The 14944-nt window shown below is 49.0% G+C and overlaps 1 long non-coding RNA gene across 1 annotated transcript; it reads left to right on the top strand.

The window, feature by feature from the left end:
* The first annotated feature begins 4160 nt into the window (after positions 1-4160).
* On the top strand, positions 4161-5675 carry LOC141167025 (uncharacterized). Its single transcript, XR_012251377.1, has 3 exons — positions 4161-4654; positions 4771-4985; positions 5387-5675. It is a non-coding gene; the product is annotated as an uncharacterized lncRNA (long non-coding RNA).
* The last annotated feature ends 9269 nt before the right edge of the window (positions 5676-14944 follow it).

Below are 14944 nucleotides of genomic sequence, written 5' to 3'. Positions count from 1 at the left end.
GCAGGTACAAAAAGCAGGAAGTGATCGGGCGCCGCCCTTAAGCAGCAGAAGCAGACACAAACAGACAGCATGGAGGGAAGCCAGAGAGACATTCTGGACTGGAGATCAAGTGCGCGCTCTTGCACAGTGGGAGATGGACCACCATGCAAGGACGCCGCCAGGTATGTTACAGTACCCCCCCCCTTACGCCCCCTCTTCTTCAGGCCTGCCAGAATCTTCCGCAGGGAATTCGAGGACCAGTCGTTCACTTCAAGGAGATCACTTCCACTGTCCACAGGAAAAACTGATCTCATCTGGTTAGCTAGGATGCTACCTCCTATCCAGCCATCCTCAGCAACAGACGAAACGGGTGGAGTACCAGGAACAGCACACAAGGAAGTCTCTCTCCACATATTTTCAGGTGGCACCCCAGAGGGTACAGGAGACAACTGGAAGTCCTTCACCGGGTTGGAGGGGGACAGAGACTTGAGGGTAATCTCTGCTTCGAGGTACATCTTGTCAAGCTCACAGGAAGAAATAGACGGGTTATCAGGTACATAATGAGGAAAAGTCACTGTCTCTTTGTTATCTGGTGGTACCCCGGAGGATTCAGGAAACAACTGGAGGTCCCCCGCCGGGTCAGAAGAGTGCAGAGGCTCAGAGAAAACATCTGCTTCAGAGTACACTAGGTCGGACTCACTGGACGAAGCAGGCGAGGTATCGGGTACCGAGTATAGGAAAGTCTCTGTCCATTCACCACCAGGTGGCACCCCGAAGGGTTCTGGAGACAACTGGCGGTCCTCCGCCTGGTCAGAGGGGTGTAGAGACTCACGGGTAACCTCTGCTTCAGAGTACACTAGGTCGGACTCACTGGACGAAGCAAGCGAGGTATCAGATCCAGGATATAGGAAAGTCTCTGTCCATTCACCACCAGGTGGCACCCAGAAGGGTTCTGGAGACAACTGGAGGTCCTCAGCCTGGTCGGAGGGGTGTAGAGACTCGGGAGTAACCTCTGCTTCGGAGTACACTAGGTTGGACTCACTGGACGAAGCGAGCGAGGTATCAGGTACAGAGTATAGGAGAGTCTCTGTCCTTTCGCTACCAGGTAGCACCCCGAAGGGTTCAGGAGACAACTGGAGGTCCTCCGCCTGGTCGGAGGGGTGTAGAGACTCGGGGGTAACTAACACTTTGGGGTACCCTTTGTCAGGCTCACAGGACGAAGCGGACAAAGTATTGAGTACCGGGTGTAGAGAAGTCTCTCTCCATTTGTCATCGAGTGGTATCCCGGAGGATTCAGGAGGCAACAGGGGGTCCTCCACCAGGTAGCAGAGGTGCACAGACTCTGAGGTAACCACAGCTTTGGAGCATCCTTGGACATGCACACCGGTAAAAGTGGGTGAAGCATCTGATGCCGGGTGCAGGAAGTTCTCCTGTGTGGAGTCTGGATGGGCAGAAGTCTCTTCGGGCAGGAGAACTGGTGCACTACCCACGCACATTACCCGTTGGGGCTTCTCCAGGATACAGGGAGATGAAGCTTCAGTAGGGACTTCAAGGTTGGGGTCAGGAGGTCTCAGGGAGGACAGACCCTGGCGTGACGGCTTGCCTCTACGTCTAGCACGTCTGGACTGCCTCTTGAGGTTGGGAGAAGTATTCCGGAAAGCGTAGTCACCCTGTGAGGATTCTGGGTGGGCAGTAGTCTCATTGGGCTGGAGGACTATTGCGCTACCCACACACATTACCCGTCGGGGCTGCTCCGGGATATTGGGAAGTGAAGCTTCAGCAGGGGCTTCAGGGTTAGGGTCCTCGAAGACCATATGAAAGGCCACCAGGAAGGCCTGCAGGTCAAGGACGACAGGATCCCATGCTTCCCATAGGGGGGTGACCCATTTCAAGGCATCACCCGCTAGGTAGTCAATCATAAAGGCCACTTTAGCCCAATCTGAAGGAAAATAGAGAGGGCAGGCCTTAAAGTGTAGCATGCATTGCTCCACAAATGCACGACACTGTCTTGGATCCCCATAGTAACGTGGCGGATCCGCAGGAACGAGAGCTGATAGATCCATCTGGACGGTGCGTAATTCGCCTGGAACTCAGCTAAGGAAAAAAAAAATTATTTATTTATTTTAATGCATGTATTCGCTGGAAAACTTCTCAGAGAGCGAAGGCCGTGGGGCTCAACGGGAACCATGGCCTGAGCATGCTGTTATGCACACGCCCGGACTGACTGGCGTGTGCGTGTTTATGTAGTGATTCCACTGTGCCATGAACCGGAGAGTGCCTGGAGGGGCGTAACTAAGTATCTGCCCGATCCGACCAAGGTGGCACGACGGCATACGACGCCAGTGCACCAAGGAGGAACCGAGCAGAGAGACCAGGTGCTACTCCAGGACAGACCCCGGACACGGCTGTTGACCCACACAGGGGAATACAGGAACAGACTGGTAGGCTGGCACACAGACTGGTGGGTATAGGCAGGCACAACTGGTATGCAGGCAAGCGGGTATGCAGGCAGGGGGGTACAGGCAAGCACAGCTAGAGTGCAGACAGGGAGGCACTAGCAGGTAGGAACACTGGCGGGATAGGACCCAGTACACACTGGGACTCAGGAACAATACAGGCAGAGGGGTACAGGCAAGCACAGCTAGAGTGCAGACAGGGAGGCACTAGCAGGTAGGGACACTGGCGGGATAGGACCCAGTACACACTGGGACTCAGGAACAGAACCACAGATGTGGCGGACAAACACAGCAGAGTGAGGCCGCCCAGAGAGGTGAGCGAGAACAGGGCAGGACAAAGCCGCCTGGAGCGGTGAGCAAGAGTAGAGCAGGACAAGGCCGCCAGGAGCGGTGAGCAAAGGGTCAGAGCTGAGCGAGACTGCCGGAGCAGTGAGCAAGAGTGGAGCAAGACGAGACCGCCTGGAGCGGTGAGCAAGAGTGGAGCAAGACTGCCGGAGCAGTGAGCAAAAGGATAAGAGCGGGGCGAGACTGCCGGAGCAGTGAGCAAAAGGGTCAGAGCGGAGCAAGGCTGCCGGAGCAGCGAGCAAAGGAGTCAGAGCAGTCTAGAACCGCCGGAGCGGTAAGCAAAGGAGTCAGAGCAGGCTAGAACCGCCAGAGCGGTGAGCAAAGGAGTCAGAGCAGGCTAGAACCGCCGGAGCGGTGAGCAAAGGAGTCAGAGCAGGCTAGAACCGCCGGAGCAGTGAGCAAAGGAGTCAGAGCAGGCAAGGCTGAGCAGGGGGGACAGGGCTCTGTTCACACGGAACAGACAGGAAGGGAAAGGCAGAGCCAGATACCCACAGGGTACTTGCAGTGAAGTAGCGAGTGGACCACAAACTCACAAACGGGAGTACAGAGACAACAAGCAGGAGTTAGGTACGAGTTCAGACTCTGCAGAAAAAGGAAGGGAACGGACATAGAGGCAAAACAGGTAAAGGATAGGAGAGAGTTCAGACTGGAACTGAGTGTATGGAGGAGACCGACACTGCAGCGGAATACAGGAGCGGGTCTGGGAATACGGCCCCCAGAGAGGCAGGATGAACAGGCAAGGAGCGTGTTCAGACAGGACAGACAAGATACAGGAGCGGGTCTAGGTAATCGGCCCCTAGAAGGCAGGAGGAACAGGCTAGGAGCGTGTTCAGACAGGACAGACAAGATACCGGAGCGGGTCTAGGTAATCGGCCCCTAGAAGGCGGGAGGAACAGGCTAGGAGCGTGTTCAGACAGGACAGACAAGATACCGGAGCGGGTCTAGATAATCGGCCCCTAGAAGGCGGGAGGAACAGGCTAGGAGCGTGTTCAGACAGGCCTGGAAATACAGCCTCCAGGATAGGCAGACAAGAGAACACAGACAGGACTCAGTTCAGACACGGGAACTGAAACCGCAAGGCAGGAGACATAGACAGGACTCAGTTCAGACACGGGAACAGATACCGCAAAGCAGGAGACAAAGAACGGGACCTGGCACCTTCAGAGTGCAAGCACACACTGAAAGAAACACTATGCTCAGGCAGGGATAGATGGGAGCAGCTGAGCTATATACCAGGTGACAGACAGCAATAGGCTGAGGACGCACAAGGGGTGTGACCCACAGCAGGTACAAAAAGCAGGAAGTGATCGGGCGCCGCCCTTAACACTAGAACTACTGATGGAGTCATTTTGACTCCTTTCGTTTTTTATTTCTCTTCTGTGACTACATTTTTCAGAATTCCGGCTTGAAACTCGGTGACTTTTCCTCAAATATGATGTGAAAAAAGATTTTGTGAGAATAAATAATTTTGGTGAAAAATTTGCGCGTTTTTTTTCAAAATTTACCAAGAACTACTGAAGGGAGTCATTTTGACTCCCTACTATATTTTGAGGTCCTTTTGTCACTAAATGTTGCTATAAAGTTTTGTGCATAATTTTTTCACTCTGTCTTATTTACCCTGATGTTCATATAGATGTAGTTCAATTTACATGTCAACTTTTCACATTTTCCTTGTGTTTTACCTGCTTGTATTACTGTGTAATGCTGAACAAAATAGCTTGTTTACTCTAGGCTCTTATCTTATGCTAATGAAGGGTGGTGTTTTTCTAAGGTCCTAGCAGGAGACAGTATTCTGGATAGTAACTTTACTTTCAGTTCAGCTGAAGAGACAAAGAGAACAGACGCAGACATACGAGCTCTGAAGACTCATACAGGTATGAATTGTTATGAAATAGTTTAGCTGTCTGTCAACTGATTCAGCCCACCTACTTTTGAAGCTGGCAGAACAGTTATTATTTCTTTTAGTTTTCATTTCATTTCTATTTTTCAGCAGGGAACTATATAGAATTATGGAATTTGTGAGGAATATGGAGAGAAGACGTTTGATAAAGCCTCAGGATATTCTGGCTACTTTGCAATCCATACCGGAGGAGGAATCGGAATCCGAATTGCAGGAACATGTATTTGATTCTGACAGTGATGAAGATTTCATTCCTCAGAACATATCAAGTGAATCTGAAGACTCAGAAGGAACAAATCCAGAAGGTAAGTAGTTATGTGTATTTATTTGTTCTTCCACACACTGAGTTAGGGCCTGTGCACACTAGCAGAATTCTGGCTGAATAGCCATCTGGATATTCTTGCCGCAATACAGGCCGTACCTGCCCGCTCATGCCTGAAGCTCCGCTCCGAACCCCGGGCTGGAGCCGCTGTCAGGGACAGAGCAGCGCTTGCTTACGCGCGAGCACGGCTCCGTCCCAGACAGCGGCTCCAGCCCGGGGTTCGGAGCGGAGCTTCAGGTATGAAACTCCGCTCTGTACCTGAGCGGGCAGGTACGGGCCGGATTGTGGTGAGAATATCCGGTCGGATATTCCGCCGCTAATCCAGCCAGTGTGCACGGACCCTTACAAAACAAAAATTCTAAATATTCATCAACTTTTTTACAGATATTCCAAGCACATCAACTGGGGATCGGGCTCATGCAGTTATGTTGCCTCGTGACCATCCTCCTGGTCGTGGACAGAAAAAATCAGCAAAACGTCCCAGAAATGAAAGAACAACAAATAACGATGGCGGCGAAGGTAATGCAACAACAAACACCAGAGAAGGCGAATCTGAAGGAATACTAGTTTCAGCGGATGGTATTCAATGGAAACCTGTTGAAATTGGAGAACACTTGCCTGGTAGGCGTGACAGCCAAAATATTCTTCGAGAAGCACCTGGCCCTACAGGATACGCCAGAAGAAATATCATTATCGATAGTCCTTTGAGCGCATGGCGTTTATTTTTTGATTCATATATATTGACACATATAAAGAACTGTACACTTGCAGAAGCATGCAGGAACAATAATTTACAGTTTACTCTATCTGATGAGGAGCTAGATGCATTTGTAGCACCCTGAGGATTCGGCTGCTACAGGGGTATTGCACCTCAACCCAGAGGTGTGATATTCCACTCCCGGGTAAGGATGGAGTGTGGACCTGAGCTCGGAAAGCTGCATGCACTACACACATCCCATTTCCGAGGAGCAGACCAACGGTACTCCCACTTAGAAATGTGCAGGTACGACCGAGTCTGTTCCTGGCTGGAGTGGGAGGGGGGTGGTACATCCCAAGTAGTGTAGGGGCAGATAGGGGGAGCAGCCTGGGTAAAGATAGGAGCTCATTGGGTGCTGGTCACCTGAGCTCACACATAGAGGGTGTATATAAGGTGGGCACCATCAGAGAACAGGGTCAGTCAGTCTGTCAGCCTTTTTGCAGAGAGAAGTCAGAGGAGTAAGAGGAGCAGAGCAGTCCCAGAGAGAGAGAGGAGAAAGAAGGAAAGACCCAGAGAGGGGACAAAGAGAGGACTCTGAGAACCCAAATTCAAGCTACGGGTGAAGAGTCGGCATCAGGGTACCGGAACCCAAGCTGGTGGGGGGCAAAAACACACCCCAGCCAGAGACCGGAGGCCGTGGGCAGCGTCTGCCACGGCCACCCACCACATCCACCACGAAGGCATACCACGTGGAGGGTCAGGGAACCCAAGGCCAAGGGTCTCCCAACAGAAGGCCCGAGGGAGCTGGACCTGGGTGGATCAATAGTGGGGACGGCCAGAGAAAGGACAGAAGGAGAGCTCAGGGTCACGCTCCGGACTCGCTTGGGGGTTGGCTGGATCCAGGACCTGGTGGACGCAGCACGGCTCGGGAGGTCACTTGAAGCTGGAGTGACCGGAACATCAGCAGTGAGTAAATACCCTAAAACTGCACAACCCGACTCTGTCTTCCTTTAACATCTATGCTGCACCACCACAACCCCCATCCTCTGCACCTGACCCCCTGAGGCTATACCCCACCCGTTGGGGGTTATACCACCAAAAGCTGCACCTACACCATCAGCCTCAGCGGACCCTGCTGCAGCGGCGGCCATAGTGACCGCAATACAACGGGTGGCGTAGTCGACAATAAAGAACTTAATAACATCTGTAGGACTGCCACATACAACTGAGTTTGACACCCTGGGCACGGACCGGGTCACAGCCACTCGGAAGACTACAACTCCCATCTGATCCGGCTCCGGATATTCCCCCTAAAGAATATGGCCCAGGGGGCGCGTCACATTCATTGCGATATTCTATGCTCGTGGAATATCTGGCACGAACCGTCACTCGATTAGCAGTATTTGGTGTAATGACTGGGGAATACCGTTTTGCAAAGCGACAATGTCTAGGGACCGCTTTGTTGAAATTATGAGGTTTCTCAGATTTGATGAGAAATCTACTCGATCGGAGAGACTGCAAACGGACAAGTTTGCTCTATTTTCTACTGTGTGGGACAGGTTTATTGAAAATTGTATTGCGTGTTACAAACCTGGCCCATACATAACGGTGGATGAGCAACTTTTCCCAAGCAAAACTAGGTGTCCATTCACGCAGTACATGCCTTCCAAACCAGATAAATATGGCCACAAATATTGGCTAGCTGTTGATAAGAGGAGCAAATATCTGGCAAATGGCTTCCCTTATCTAGGCAAAGATGACACACGCCGTGCTGAGGACCGTTTAGCTGACCATGTGGTAATGAAGTTATTGGACCCGTTTTTGAAAAAAGGTCGCAATGTTACAACCGATAATTATTTTACTTCAGTAAAATTAGCTAAACAGCTAAAAAGCAAAGGAACAACCATGGTGGGAACACTGAACAAGATAAGGCGAGAAGTGCCTAAAGAAATAAAATCCATGAAAGAGGAATTGTACAACACTAAAGTGTTTAGAAATGAAGACAATTTTACACTTACAGTATATCAAGGAAAGCCCAACAAAAATGTTGTCATTTTGAGTTCCGTCCATCCAGATGTTGTTGTTGCGTCTAATTCCGCTAAAAAAACTCCAGAAACGGTAAAGTTTTACACTGAAACAAAATATGGAGTAGATGTAGTGGATCAGATGGCACGAAAATATACCACACGAACATGCACAAGGAGATGGCCTGTTCATGCATTTGAAAATGCCTTAGACTTTGCGGGTATAAATGCATGGATAATATTCAAGGAGATTACCCACCAAAAAATGTCACGCAAGGCATTTTTGCAAACGCTTGTGAGAGAGTTGAGTGGTCCTTATGTCACAGATAGGGAAAAGGGTTCCACGTCCCAAGTTTCTACATGCTCAGAAGTGATGGTTCAAACTAAATTTTGCCAGATCAAAGAAAAGTGCAAGAAAAATAGATCTGTCGGAAATTGTAAGACTTGTGGTAAGTCTTTGTGTGGGCAATGTACTGCCATAAATCAAAGGCAATGCCTAAAATGCGAAACACCAAATGTTTAGAAGGTGAATTCTGCGCCATATTTTCATTTTTATGCTCCTCCACCTACATTTTCTCTGCTTTTTGTTCTTCAGTTGTTGTTTATATGTGTGCACTTGAATAAAAAAAAATGTTTGAAAAGCGTCTATTATAATTATTGTTATTTTCTGTAGAAAAATAAGAAAAGCAGAAAAAAAACAATCAAAAGCATTACTGTTGGATCTCACAATAATAATACATTACAAAAAATATAATTATTAATAAATAACCACAAATGAAACTCTAAAAATAAACTAAAACAAGCAAGGAGTCAAAATGACTCCTTTCAGTAGTTCTAGGCGGGGTCACGAGTCCAGTAGTCCTAGTGTTAAGCAGCAGAAGCAGACACAAACAGACAGCATGGAGGGAAGCCAGAGAGACATTCTGGACTGGAGATCAAGTGCGCGCTCTTGCACAGTGGGAGATGGACCACCATGCAAGGACGCCGCCAGGTATGTTACACTAGGTATGCTTCTGTCCAGCCGGAAAACATATCCACCAGAACATATTCATATCTTCCACCCTTGGGTAATTGCATATGATCAATTTGGATTCTCTGGAAAGGATACTGTGACTTTGCCAGTTTCTTCTTTGGCACATGTTGTGTTCTTCCAGGATTACGAGTGCTATAAATCTCACAGCTCCTAGTATAGTTTGTAGCAAGAACTGAGATCTCGGGTGCAATATAGAATTTATTGATAGAGGGAAGAATCAGATGATTTCAGCTATGTACCTTTCCATGAGCCCACTGAACCACTGCAGGATACAGTGCTCTTGGTAGACATATTCTTCTTCCCACTCTCCAGATTCTGTCATTACAAAATGTTCCTCGCCGTCCGATCCATCCTTGTTTTTCTTCTTCTGTTACCGCATTCTGCCGGTCCACTAAAGTCCTGTGTGTCGGATTCTCTTCCAGTCTTTGCTCCTCTTCATCTTCCTCCTCTTCTTCTTCCAACCCCAAATTTCTCATTCCCGTTTCTTCCACTTCTCGTCGTTGTCTCTGACTTCTGGTGAGCACAAACACCTCCGTACCCCCCCAACACCTCTGCTTCCTCTGGAAATATTGGTTCCATAGCTGCTGCTTTTGCTGCAATGTCAGCCAGATGATTCCCCTTGGCTTCCTCCGAATTCAGTTTCCCATGAGCCTTAATTTTGATCACAGCCACTTGCCTAGGTAACTTCAGAGTTTCTAGCAGACTTCTTACTGCCGCTGCATTCCGGATTGGAGCTCCACTGGCTGTCTCGTAGCCCCTCAGGGCCCATCTCAGGCCAAAGTCGTGGGAGTCCATGTAGATATTGGCCACTCGACTCTCTGCGCACTTGCAGGCTTCGGTCAGAGCGTAAAGTTCGGCCTCTTGAGCTGACATATAAGATGGCAATGGTCCAGCAGAAACAACCATTGGTGGGGACACCACCGCATATCCGGTATGGTAAGTTCCATATTCATCTGCGTATCTGGACCCGTCAGTATACAGTATCAGATCCGCTTCAGGCAGTGGCTGCTCAGAGACAGTAGGTAGGTGAGAGGCTTCTGCCTTCATGACCTCAAGGCAATCATGGTCACTCGAATCAGGGTATTCATGGTCTTCTGAGGAACCCCCTAAGTCTTCAGGGCAGTCCCCCCTTGACAGAGGAAGCAGAGTGGAGGGGTTCAAGACAGTACATTGCCGAAGAGCTATATTTTCTGGTAAAAGGAGCTCACATTGGATTCTGACACGACGTTGCATAGATAGATGGTTTTGCTGGGTTTATGCAAGGATAGCTTTCAAATCATGAGGGGCCAGTATGGTTGTAGGATGGCCAAGTACAACATCTGCTGTTCTGTGGAGGAGTTCTGTAGCTGCCAGCACTACTTTGAGATATATTGGAGCTGTTTGCGCCATTGGATCCCATTTACTTGAATAATATCCGATGGGTCTCATGTGGCCTCCATATTTTTGTGCCAGAACTCCTGAGGCATGGCCACATGCTTCAGAGACAAATAGAAAGAATGGAAATTCATAGTTGGGAGTCCCCAGTGCAGCGGCTGAAATGATGAGTTCTTTCAACTGGTCCATTGCATCTTCAGCTTCTTGGTCAAAATGCAGGTCCAAGAAAGCTTGGAGTTGTTTGACAATTCTCGGGTACGGGATGTCACGGATGGCAGTTTTCCACTCTTCAGTGAGATGCTTGGTACCTTGGAATATGCAATGACCCAAAATCACAACTTTAGTACAACACCATTGTAGCTTTCGCAGAGTAACTTTGCATCTGATGGTGGCCAGAAATCGGAGCACAGAATAGCAGAACCTGTGGCAAGTTTGGTCATCGGGACAACAGAGGAGTAGATCATCAACATATTGTATCAATGTGACTTCAGGGTTCTCACTCTTCCAGGGTTGGAGACAGGTAGTTAAGGCCAGTGTGAAGTGATGAGGAGAGTTCTGAGCTCCTTGAGGCATAACGGTCCCGGTGTACTGTACTCCTGTGTGTGTAAAAGCAAAAAGATACTGACAGTCTGGATGCAGAGGCACACTGAAGAAGGTGATTGCAAAGTCGATTACTGTAAAATGCGTTGCCTCAGGGGGAATTTCACTGAGTAATGTATGTGGATTTAGCACCACTGGGGTCTCCAGGATTGTAACTGCATTCACAGCTCTCAGATCTTGCACCATCCTGAGTTTATCCGGTTCTCCTCTTGCAGTTTTCTTCTTCACTGGAAACAATGGAGTATTAGCAGGAGAAGCACAGGAAATTAATGCTCCTTTCTTGAGTAATTCTTGGATCTGGGCATCTAATGACGCTTCTTGGGCTGCTTTCAGTGGGTGCTGTGGGAGTCTGGGAATCCGTGCACCTTCTTTCAGGAAAACTTGGACTGGCGGGACAGGCAGCCGGCCTATATCATCAGGATCTTGAGACCAGAGTTCAGGTGGTATGCCGTCAAGATAATGCTGTGGTATGGCAGTTGTTGCAAATTGGATGACACAAAATAGGAGGGCATGTACCTTTGTTTGTTCCTCTAATGATAACGAAGTAGAGACATCTAGATGCATTCCATTCTCATCATATGATATTTGAGGATTTAACTTCTGTAGTAGATCTGCTCCCAACAAATTAAGCGGGCAGGTGTCTGAAACGAGCAATCTGGCCAGCAGCTTCTGTTCTTTCCCAGTAGGCAATGGAAATGTTAGTCGGGATGAGTGTGGTTTTCCATCCACTCCCAGACATGAAAAGAAATCATCAGATATAAGCAATTCATAGGGAAAATCTCTTGACCGTATTACTGATCTGGCTGTGACGCGCCCAGGGGATGGGGACGACTCGGCGCCCGGGCCTTGTTGTTGCTTTTGGGGGATGCCGCGGTGGCCGGCTCCCGGGGCCGTACCCTGGGGTCCCTCTTAAAAGCAAGGAATAATGGGGGGAAAGGTGTAAGGGAAAGGGGAAAGTTCGTGACGCCACCCGTGGTGTCTGGTGAGGATCACCAACGCTGCTACAGTCCTCTGAGGCCGGTGGTCAGGCAGCTTAGTTGGTGTGACTCCCCACAGGTGGAGCAGGGCCTCAGGGCAGCGTAGGAGATGGGATGCAGGACAGAGGGGACCCAGTCGGGTCAGAAGAATAAGCACACTCACACCAGTTCACTTCAGTACCTTTACTGGTGGTGTTTCAGGCACGATCCAGGGCACTGTAGGGTGAAGGGTGCATTTCAGGACTCTCCCCAGAGAGCGGGTGTGGGGCCTCCTGTTTCTTGCCTTTTCCTGATAAGTTTATGACCTGCCTGAAGCTAGGCCTAACTTGGTCTCTGTCTTGCACCGGCTGACCTGGTGGTAGGGCCTTCCGTTGGAGATCACACTCCCTGGTCTCTTGGGCCTCTGTGATTCCTGACCCTGGGATAACAGTCAGCTTTTGGTGTTCCTGGGACATTTAGTTCGCCAGGGGTTCCGGTTGTTTCTGCTGGTCCTAGAGATCCTTGTAGACACAGACCCGGTGTCCGGTATATGGTCTTGGGGTGAGGTGGCTAAGCTCCTCTGCCCCCTATGTAGCTCGCTTACTCCACTTGCCTTCGGCCGCTCAGGGCCCTCACTAGGCTTCACACTGGCAGTAGGCCTCGCTACTCTTCACCGCTCTTATGGCGTCGGCACGCCGTTGGCTCACTAGTCTGAGCTTTATGAGTCTGAACTCTCTCTAGATGGACTGGAACTACCTCTGTCCCTTGAGGAAAACTGTTCTCTAGACTGCTTACAGACTTGACTGACTGTAGACTCCAGACTGAGCTGCCTAGCTGTGAGGGCCTCTTGTGAAGGAATCTGTCCATGCACTCCTCTAGGATCTGTGGCACCAATGCACAGCAGGGCGCCACAGCTGCACCCGTGTCTACTAGAAAAGGTAAAGTTCTGTCCCCTACATCTATTTTGACAGTAGAAATCAGTTCAGATTTAGTGTGGGCGTTTTCAACTGATGTCAAGGTGAGCACGGGTTTGCCACTGTCCTATGCGGGGTAATTCTGGTCTTCCCCCGCAAACCGGCGTGGTGGGTCCCTGTTATATTGGTACATCTGTTGCGGAGGCTGGTCTCTGTAATTCTGCACAGGTTCTCTTGGCGTTGTCTCATACTCTCTCTGTGGTGGCTGCAGTGATGGCTGTCTATACTCTTGGCGGGAGTACAGTGGATTTCCTTGGTAGCGTGGAGAATCTCTTCTTTCAAATTGTGGGTTGTAGGAGAGTGGCATCGAGCCATAGAAAGGATTCCCTCTTTTCTCTGGACATCCTCTTCTGAAATGACCTGGTTTGTTACAACGGTAACAGATTGGTTCCCTTAGTCTTAAACTCAGTCCTGTACATTTGTTGAGGACCCATCCATCGTGGGGTTGAGTGGTATAGTTGTTGTGGGTATCTTGGGGGATATGGCAACTGTTCTTGTTGATTATCTGCAGGTTGATAGACTGCTAGAGCAGCTGGAGCAGGAGCAGGAACAGGAGTCGGTGTCGGTGCTGGAGTAGGCCTTGAAACAGGCCTTGGTACAGCATTCAATTGTTTATCTATAGCTTTAGCAATAAGGAGTACCTTTCGCAGGGACATGTCCATGTATTCTGGCCTGGAGTCTGTAAGTTTCGCTGAGATTTCCTCTCTGAGTCCCCTAACAAATGAGGTGACTAGGAGATTTTGTTGGATCCTCTGACCTTCATCGAACCCTTGATCCTTGAACAGAGTATAGATTCTGGTGTAAAAATTTTTGACATTCTCCCCTGATTCTTAAGTACAGTCCGATACACTGGTAGATGAGTCTGTGAGCCGCTCCTTGGCCCATTGCTGAAGTTGTTGACAAAAAGCTCCTCCTGATTGGTAAGTCTCCTTGTCTGTCATTTGGCTGTCATTCAGAGCTACTTGAATTATTGGCCAGAATGCATCTCCCGCTTTAATGCTAGTGATTTCATGAAGATCTTTCCAAGTGGCTGAATAAGTTTGTTGAATTTGTCTGATTCTTCTGTAGAACGCCATAGGGTGTCTGTCTGGGTCAGGTAGTTGTCTAATCACTTGATAAACCTGCGAAGGTGTGAATGCCACATATCTATTATGGTAATCTGGCACTGGAGATTCTGACTGAGAAGATGTTGAGGGAGATACTGGCAACACAGCAACAGGAGGTGGACTTGTTTGTCCAGGAAACAGTTCACTAGGGTTATCTTCTGAGGTCATCTGGCGGCTGAGTGAGTCTGATCTAGCTGTGGCACTTTCCACAGCTCGGGTGAGAGTTTGAGATTTATGATAGTCATTTAGTCTTATCTCCTCCAGTTAGTCCTCTATACTCCCCTATAGCTTGGACTATTGCTTGGGCACAGGCTTGCATAGGAAATCCATACATTCCAGAACTTATAGCAGGAAGAGTAATAGAAGTAAGGTTCCTTGTTCCAACATAGTTCAGAATATTGTTGATTGTAGCTCTAAGTTGTGACACACACTGATCATGATGATCTTCATCATACACTGGCCCTACTGCATGAATGATAAGCCTGCATGGTAATCTCCCTGGTCTGGTGGCTACCAGGTCTGTTGCCTCCACCGGTCTTGAAGAATGTACAATGCTGTTACAGTCTTCCTGAATAGCATTACCTCCAGCTTCCACAATAGTCTTATCCACTCCTCCCCTATGTTGCAGTCTAGGGTTTTCTGCATTAACTATTGCATCCACTCGCTGTGTTACCAGATCCCCCAGACCTGCTGTTAGTACCGCTGATGACTTTCAAATTATTCTTTCTTTTCTTTTCATAGATTGCAATATCTTCAGAAACAAATGGAAATGTACCAAAGTTATATCCTCCGGATTTTTTAATTAATCCAAAGTACCGTATATACTCGAGTATAAGCCGACTTTTTCAGCAATTTTTTGGGGCTGAAAAAGCCCCCTCGGCTTATACTCCGGTATATACTTGAGTATATACTGTATATTCCAGTGGTGGTGGGGCGTTGCGGCGCCGGAGTGGGGCACACGCAGTAGCCGGCAGCTGCAGCTACCACGTGTGCCCGCTGCTAAAGGTAAATGAGTATTCATTCTTCTCCATGCCCATGTGAGTGGAGAGCAGTGAATATTCATTTCTTTAATAGTGGGCATACAGTTAACAGTGCTGCAGTGGCTCAGCGATCCTCCTTGCCCGCTATTAGAGAGTATGAATATTTACTCTTCTCCACTACCATGGGCGTGGAGAGGA

This window comes from Phyllobates terribilis, unplaced genomic scaffold, assembly GCF_046119375.1.
Source record: "Phyllobates terribilis strain yellow unplaced genomic scaffold, ASM4611937v1 Scaffold_1__5_contigs__length_1240528914, whole genome shotgun sequence".
NCBI lineage: Eukaryota > Metazoa > Chordata > Amphibia > Anura > Dendrobatidae > Phyllobates > Phyllobates terribilis.
This window is presented reverse-complemented; position numbering and strand designations above follow the sequence as displayed.